Source organism: Callospermophilus lateralis, unplaced genomic scaffold (genome assembly GCF_048772815.1).
Source record: "Callospermophilus lateralis isolate mCalLat2 unplaced genomic scaffold, mCalLat2.hap1 Scaffold_44, whole genome shotgun sequence".
Classification (NCBI taxonomy): domain Eukaryota; kingdom Metazoa; phylum Chordata; class Mammalia; order Rodentia; family Sciuridae; genus Callospermophilus; species Callospermophilus lateralis.
In genome coordinates this window covers 1,012,891-1,021,777 of record NW_027514389.1, presented here as the reverse complement: position 1 = coordinate 1,021,777, position 8,887 = coordinate 1,012,891, and the positions used below count along the sequence as shown (strand labels likewise).

At 39.6% G+C, this 8,887-nt stretch overlaps 1 pseudogene; it reads left to right on the top strand.

Moving 5' to 3' along the window:
* Positions 1–5,749: 5,749 nt before the first annotated feature.
* Positions 5,750–6,173, top strand: LOC143389180 (charged multivesicular body protein 3 pseudogene; annotated as a pseudogene).
* Positions 6,174–8,887: the final 2,714 nt, after the last annotated feature.

The following is an 8,887-nucleotide window of genomic DNA, read 5'->3' as shown; positions in this document are numbered from 1 at the left end:
GTATAGTTTTAAGACACCCCCCCATTTTTAATATATATATATATATATATATATATATATATATATATATATATATATATATATATTAGTTGTCAATTAATCTTTTGCTTTATTTATTTATATATGTTGCTGAGGATAAAACCCAGGGCCTCACACATGCCAGGCAAGTGCTCTTCCACTGAGCCACAACTCTAGCCTCCCTGCCCCCATTTTTTAATAGCAGCCTTTAATAAGCACCCTGAAAGTTTCTTTAGTATTATCCCTTCTACAGAAGGGACTGCAAAAATCTAGAGAAGGATTTCTCGGGGAGTTTTTTGCTGTGTCTCTATGTAAAGAAGTGTAAAACTGTGACCACAGCACCGATCCTGGTTCTTCCTCTCCATGCCATCTGTAGTTGCCTAGTTTGGCCATAATCATCTTTCTGCTGGGACAGTAGAGATGGTTTCCCATCCATCTTTTTTCTCCTCTTATGCACACTGTCTATGCTGTCACCCGAATTACTTCTTTAAAACAAAAATCCTCACAATACCCTAAACATTTTCTGATCCCCCGAAGATAATCTCCATGCTGTAGCCCAGAAGGCTATTCACAGTCTGGCTCCTGATTCTGAAGGCAGATGTCTCTGTAGCCCCTCATCCATGCCTCCAGCCCCTGTGTCACACTAAACCTCTCAACATCCCCGAGGTGTGTCACATCTTCTCCCTATACTATGTCACCTGGTCCAGGTGATGGGGAATCAGACTGGGGTAAAAACAGGAACCAGATGCAGGGGATAGTCAAAAACTTCAGACAGGAAAGGAAGAACTTGTGAACAGATAATTGGGAGTGATTGTACTTTAATCCCTTCAAAGGTTTATTGAGTAGAAAGAACACTTGTCTAAATAAGCTCAGTGCATGGTAGTTATCCATATCACATTGCTTTATAACCAACATTCAAGGAATTATATTAGCCTCTGGGCTATGGAGCATATGGAAGTCCAGATGGGTGTAGTATTTTTTTCCCCTTTTCATTTTGTTCCATTTGCGCTGACGGTATCAGATTTCCCATCTCCAGAGTCGCTGCTTGTACTTGTAAACAGTTGAGTTTGGTGGAAGAGTGAGGGGGAAAGGCAGAGATAAGTTTCATGAAGAGAGGCCAGAGTTCACCTTCCTTCCTACTGTCGAGCAATAGACAGGTATGGTGAAATCGGCTCCTCTGTTGCAGGAAAAATTCAAGGTTTGGTGCTCTTCAGGAGAGACTCAGTTTATAACATCTTTAGCTTCATGGAGCTGAACACATTATTTGGTTGAGTTAACTTTTCCCTTTAGATAAGCTATAATCCAAGGATGAGAGTGAAGTTTTAGAAAGCAAGGATCTGGCTGCTTATTCCCCCTTCTCTGCCCTGATGCTCCATGGGGTGGGGCAGGGACCCTTGGTCTTCAAATAAAGAGGAATGACCTTTACTTCCTGGAAGCAGTGGGAGGTACTTCTTAAGTTCTGTGGTGTGTCTAATTTCTGCTACATGCTTCGTTCTCAATATTCTTGGCAAATGGGTTGGGGGGAGAGGGGCAGGAATCTTTACACAGAAAGTAAGGCCTTGCAGATACAAACTTTACATTTGCAAAGTTCACAAAGGAGACACACATTGTTTTCCTTTCAGCCACACAATGTAAGTGAGCACATGTTCACTCACCAATAAGGAGGACACCAATAAGGAGATCACCTCACCAAGAAATTTAATGAAATGGATCATGTCAGATACTTAATGAGTAAAAACAAAAATTACTCTGTACTATGTAAAATATAAAAGGCACCATTACTTCAGGACATGTGTCCTTTTCGCCAGCTGCTATCTGGGGAAGGCTCTTTCCTGATTGGGATTCAGACAAATCAAACCAAAGGCAAATTCAATCAATGGAAAGTCAATCATTTTCAGAATTATCTCCTTTAGCTAGATAAGAAAGCATTATAACTAGACTGTATAGGGAAATGGGAAAAAATGAAAGACTCATGATTTACGATAAGATCAAACTGCCTTTCTCCTAGATAGAATAGGAAGAAAATCTGAAACAGATTACTCAGAAAACCCAGAGGCAGTGATTTTGGAATTATACCCCAGGTCTCACTCTGACCATGTCTGCTCTAGAACTCCACTTGGGGAGAAGGCACATTTGCTCACTTCAAACTGAACAATTGCTGGGTATCCACTACCAAGATGGGAACTGGCAAAGCCCAGTGAGTATGCAAATTCCTGATTTTACAGGGGCCACCATCTGGTAATAGATGCAAACAAGGATGGGCAAGATGGCAGCCAACACATAGATGGATATGCTATTCAAACTTGAAAATCTGTGAGCAGATCTTCTGTTCTTCTGTGAAGTTTCTAAAGCTTTGATTCTTACATCTACACCCTGTCAATTTGCATAGCCATCTTCCCTCTACCCCCACAGTAGAAGAAAGGGGCTGACACTCTTCCTGTGCTGAAGGGGTTAATGCTGTCTTGCAATCCATATGTTGCTCATTCTTCTTCCATTCAGGCAGATGACAGAGTTGGAACTTTTACCATTGAGCAAGACAAAGCCTCCCTTCATCCTTTAAGCCAAAAGAACATGAAGAATTCCTATGAGCAGGAGAGTCGTGACTATTAGAGCTATCAGATCACTCTCACCTTGTTTGCTGTTAAGGGCTAAATTTTGTCCTTTTCCCAAATTCCTGTGTGGAAACTCTAATCTCCAGCATCTCAGGATGTGACTGTTTTGGAGACAGGGACATTAAAGAAGTAATTATGTCAAATGTGGCTGTTGGAGTGGGCCCTATCCTGTTTGACCAGTGTCCTATTGTGATGATTAGCCCAGAGAGAGCTACTGGGGATGTCCACATTGAGAAAAGACCATGTGAGGACACAACCAGAAACTGGTCACCTGCAAGTTAAGGGGAGATGTCCATAACAGATGGTTCCCTATGGCCCTTTGAGGAAATTAACTGCAGGCTCCGTGATCTTGGACCTTTGGCCTCCAAATCCATGACAAAATAAATTTCTGTCATTTCAGCCACTCAGTCTGTGGTCTTTTGTTATGGCAGCTGAAGCAAACAAATATACATGCCTTTGCATCTGTGGAATAGTCTGTGATCCAATAACCCAATGGATTACCATCTGAACAGAGAGAAACCTTACATCTTCCTACTTCACATTTAGACAAGAAAAGGTATTTGGTTGATTATTCTGCCATTTCCCACAGCCAACAAACTGAACACCTTATGAACATTATATTTACTCTTTGGTGATTTTCTGAATCCATGGAGGTACTACTAACTTTGTTTCACATGCATTGAGTTCTTTAAAAGTAGCGCCCAGAAAAATCTTCCAATATTTAATATTTTAATATTGAAATGCTTGAAGAGAGGGCTCAGAAATAAATGACCACTTCAGATCTGTTCTGGCTCAGTGATCCACAAGCATACCTTGAAAGGACTTTGATCTTCCCCAAGGCTTATATGAATTCAAAGTAGTTAGCATTTCTAAAATATCATCTGCGATTTAATTTTTTTTTCTATTGGATGAGGTTGAAAATCACATTTATAATATTTAATAATCAGGAGATTGACATGTAAATCACCATTGTTTGAAAAAGCTCACTGATGCAAAGATGTAATTTTCTTTCTCCTCCTCAAACCAGTAAGAAAGCAAATAACAACCTTCTTGTAGTCCTGTGGTTAATAGATTGAAGATTTGTGTTGGGAGACATTAGAAATGCTATTTTTTCTGGAGCATTCTGGTTGATAAAGTGCTAGATAAAGCAGGCTTTTTACTAAAATTCATTTCCTCTGCTTAATGACTAATTGCAGTGAAATAGGCAAGGCTTCAAAATCATGTCTTTTCTATTTGCATTTTTTCCTTCTGATTCTTCGATTTAAAATTCCAGTTGTGCTAGAAATCATGATATGTCTAACACTTTTTGAAAATTATATAGATCAAAAAAGAAAGCATGTTCATAAAAAGCTTTGATAGTCTCCTTCTAATAAACCCCTTTTTAGACATTTTTAATTTATACAGAAAAGTAATGTTCAGTTGGGAAATGCTCAGATATTGTGCTTTAAAGCCTCAATTTATGTGATCAGCTTGATCCACATGGTGCACATTATCCCTAACTTGTTGGCAGAGGGAAAAATTTAGCTTGATAATATTTTCTATCCTTCATGAAAAAAAAATATGCTTATTAAGAAGCCGGGAGGTGATTCTGTGCTGCTCCAAGCAGAGGTACGGAGCTCAGTGGATGCAGAATTACTCTGGGTGCGCTAAGCAGACCTTTGCCTGTCTAATTTTCTGTTGCCTTGTTTCCTGAGAGATTACTAATCCCTTTCTTATTTTATAGCCAAATCCAATAGCAACAGAAGACAACATCTGTGTTCAATAGGTATATTTTTGCCAGCTCGCATTAAATAATTCATTATGGATGTTTGTAGGGCTGAAATTAGCCTTTATTAAATATAGAAGCAGGCATCATCACATTCCCTGATGAGAGCAATCAACCCCTTTAATGATTCCTCCCTTTAAGTGGTATTTGTCAGGACTTTTAATTTTTTAAAAACACTTCTTATCCACCAACTGCTATGGGCTGAATTGTGACCCTTTAAGAGAAGTTTAAGTCCTAATCTCTGGTGCCTGTGAATGTGATCATCTTTGGAAACAGGGTCTGTATAAGGATGAGTGAGGTGCTTGGGGCAGACCCTAATCTAATTTGACTCATGTTCTTACAAAAAGAGGAAATTTGGACACAGATATAGACATGAACAAGGGGAAGTTAAGGAGAATGCTACCTACAAGTCGGAGGCCACCAGAGGCTGGGGGTGTGTAGGACAAAAAGGGAGGGAACGAGAGGAGAGGGCAGGGAAGGGAAGGTGAGGATCTTGCATGTCAATCTCCAGGCAAAGAACGAGAGGAGAGAAAGGGCAATGAGTAGATGCTCTCATAGCCTTTGGGAGCTCTGAAGACTTCCAGCCTCCACAACTTTAAGACTATGACTTTCTGTTGTTTAAGACACTCAGTTTGTGGTACTTTGTTATAGTAAGCCCAGGATATGAACAGCAACTCCTTTTGAAGTCTTTCTATGGATTACATGTACTTCCATGTTAAATAACCTTCTCACTTAAAATTGTATCCCAGATACTTCCTGACCCCTTTGAGTTTACTTTCCTTCTTAACTGCTTATTATTGTTTAAAACCCCAAATTTACTTATTTATTTAATTTATTTATATTTTTGGTTACCTTTTCCCCTCAGTAGAACTTGAACTCCATAAGGTCAGGGATTGGTTACTGCTTAATGATATCCTCCACAGTGCACAAAATAGATACTTTGATATTTGCAAAATGAATGAATAAATCACTTCCTTTTCTTTGTTACCAAATTCCATTCCACATAAACATCAATACCCATCTTACTCTGAAAACAGCAGGTCCACAAAGACGATGCAAAGAAAGAAAGGAAGAAGAAGGAGGAGGAGCAACATATAAGAGACTGAGAAATTTGCTAATCTATTGTATTTGAAGCTACAAGTAGCACAGAGCAAGATTATCATTCTTGCTCTCTCACTCTCTCTGTTTCTGGCTGCCACGAGGTAAGTAGCTTTCCTCCGTGAGTCCTCTCCACCATAATTTTCTGTTTTACCACAAGCCCCAAAACAACAGAATCAAATGACTATAAGCTGAAACCTTATCCAAAGAGAAGAAGAAGTAAAAGATGGTGTTAAGAAGGCCCAAAAGGGTCTGTATGGTTCTGGACAAGGAGACGATCAGATCAAAGAAGGCTGTGAGTTAGCTCTGTGTATTCAAAGCACATGTGAAAGTTGTGCTCTTGGGGATGCAGAACCAGCTTGTGGTTCTGCCAGTTCTCTGCAGAAGAGCACGGAAATAATGAAGGCCATGCAGAGTGAAAATCCCAGGAATCCAGTATGCGAACTGTTCTAAGAAATGATGAAGACTGGGATCGTTAGGGAGCACTTTGAAAGCAAGGATGATCGGGAAGAAATGAAAAAGTTGAAATGGAAATTGGCCAGATTTTACTTGAAATTAGAGCAGGGGCCTTGGACAAAGAACCGAATAAAGTAACCAATGACCTTCCTGAGCTCCATCCTCTAGGAGCAAAGGCTGCCTCAGAAGAAGAAGAGGAGGAAGTGGCCCTGGAAGCCATGTAGTCCCAGCTACCACACTCCACAGTTAGCATTGCCCAGCTGGGCCCTAAGACTCTCCCTATGGTCCACCACATGTATGTCTTGTACTACCTCTTTGTTGTGTGGCGTTGCATTTTGCAGAAGGTTCTGTGTTAGTATCTGTTCACTTTTTCCAAGATTTGGGGATCTTAAAGAGATTGTTCTTATGAAAAGATATATCATTCGGGAATATAAGCAGCAGAAGTATCCTATCAGGGAGATGGTGAAGAAATCTCTTTTCTTGTCAAGCAATCCTGAGAATAAGAGTTAATTGCCTGAATGTTGAGGACTGTGTGCGTGCGTGCGTGTGTGTGTGTGTGTGTGTGTGTGTGTGTGTGTGTAAAACACTACATAAATGAATTTTAATAAAATTCTGCTTTACCAAAAAGCTTATTATACCTTAGGAAAGATCTTTACATCTTTTATTTCTATTCAGCCCTACACTTTGGTGTCATTCCATTCCAAGTCCATGAGATTTCTATAAGCATTGAGTAACATTTGTTTCCTAAAGGATAGCACAGCAATTTTGAATATCCATATTTTAGCTGAAATCTCTGATTTTTGACTAACTGCTCACAGAGAAAAGTCATGGATGTATAATATGCTTGGGTTCAGATTTTCATTCAGTACACTTCAGTAGGCATCATGCATGAGTGGGTGAGTCATCAAGACTCACAGGAAGGTTTTGAGAGGTTTTGCATGACTTTGAAATTACTATCTCAAGGGAAAACAAGTAATGCTCCATGGAACTGACCATACTGGGCAAGAGGATTCTAGTATTTGCATGAGATTTGAGTGCCCAGAGAGAGTCCCTTTCTTAACCTCTTCTAACCTAGAACAGTATGGCTTCCCAAGAGTTATGTTTGTTTTGTGTTTTTTTTTTTTATCAATTTCTCTCAGGATTAACTCAGTACAATTACTGCCTTTGATCACCATGTTTTTATGTTGCTTAAATTGAAATTTATAATTCACTTCTGGGTTATATTTCCAATCCCAGAGCAGAGAAGAACAATAGTTTCAAATTGGAAAGTCATAACTTGTACTGTACGTATGGCCTTGGGCAGATTATTTAGCCTTTCGTAGCCTATGGGGGAAAAATAGCCATAGCTATTCCTACAGAATTATTGTTTAGAGAAAAAAAAAAGTAAGGCCCTTGAACATGATAGGCATTCTGCAAATGGCATAGATTGCTATTGCCCCTGTAGACTGGCAATTCTGATACAGCATTTACTTAACCTATAGATCTGGGCTGCTCTGTCGTCAGCAGAATTATTAACAGTGGAGCCTTTCCCCATAGGCGTGGGCAGTGAGTGCAGCCTTTGATGCAATTTGACTCTTCCACATTACAGATAGGATGTGATTCTCTGCAGGAAATTCAGGTTGCAGGTACTAAGAGAAAGGAGGATGTATGTGAGCGCTCAGAAAGAGCCTTGAGGACTCTTTGACAGAGTCCTCCATAAAATCCCACATGGAAAACTCCCCAGTGACCCAGATCTTTTTGCTTTGATGGTTGCTGCGATTGTCCCCAACCCGCCAGGAGGGTTGTGAGTTCACAGCCAGTTCACGGTGGCAGAAATGCTGAGTATGTCCTTGAGTAACAACCTCACCTGTTTTTCACAAATCACACTAACTCCCAATTCCACTGAGGTGATATGGATGCTCGTTAGAGCATCTCAGCAGCATACAGAAAAAAAAAATGAAATCAACTTGAAAGATAATTTATGAGCAACCTCTTTCAGTTTGAAAATCTGCCAGCAAGCTTAGCAGAAGCCACTCAGGTTTTTTATGGATTTTTTGTTATTGTTGTTTGTCATTTTGGTACGATAACCACCTGTAGCCATTAACACTCCTATTTCTAGCAGAGGATCTCAAACATCTGCTGCTGCAGCCAAAATGTCCCTCAACAGAATTAAACTTTATGTCCCTGAAATGGGAATTTCAAATCCCATTGTTGGAATTACTCACATGCATATAGTCTGCATTCTGCTGATTCTCGATTGTAGCTCTGCTTTCCTGAAGCAATTGGTACCACTCTGCTCATTCTTACAACTGTGCTGTTAGTTTTTAAGTATTCTCATATGTGTCTTATCTTTCCTGCTGGATTTCAGGCTCACTGAGGGCAAATAGGAAGCTCTTACAATTTTATGACTCATCCTGCATCTAGCAGGGTGGGGCTCAGGAAATTCTTACTGACTGCATTTTGCATGCAGTTCTACAGACATAATAATACCATAAAGCCAACAGATTTGAAGGTATAGAAGGATGGGGGAGAGGAAACTAAAATAAATCACTTTGACTATTTCTTTCACTGAAATCATTTTATGTAATCATAAAGGTGAAGATTCCCAAATTATGCTGACAAGATGAAATAGCCATATTTACCATAAAAGGTGAAAATTCTGTGTTTGTATACGTTGGGTAATTTTATTCTTTCACCCTATACGTAGTTTCTGAAACTAAATTTGTTAGATTGGATTTTCCCTGAAAATGGTTTATCCTGGAAATCCTTTTCTCCTAAGCACAACTCTGGGTATTAAATAGCCACTGCAGCTCATCAGTCTCGTCCTCGGTAAATTATCCTGAGATCACCATATTGAGGCTCAAAGGTTTTCAAGATATTAACATTCTAGTATGATGCTATTCTTTTTTTTTTTACTGGAAAGAAGCTGATGTAATTTGACCTTAAAATATGAAAATGT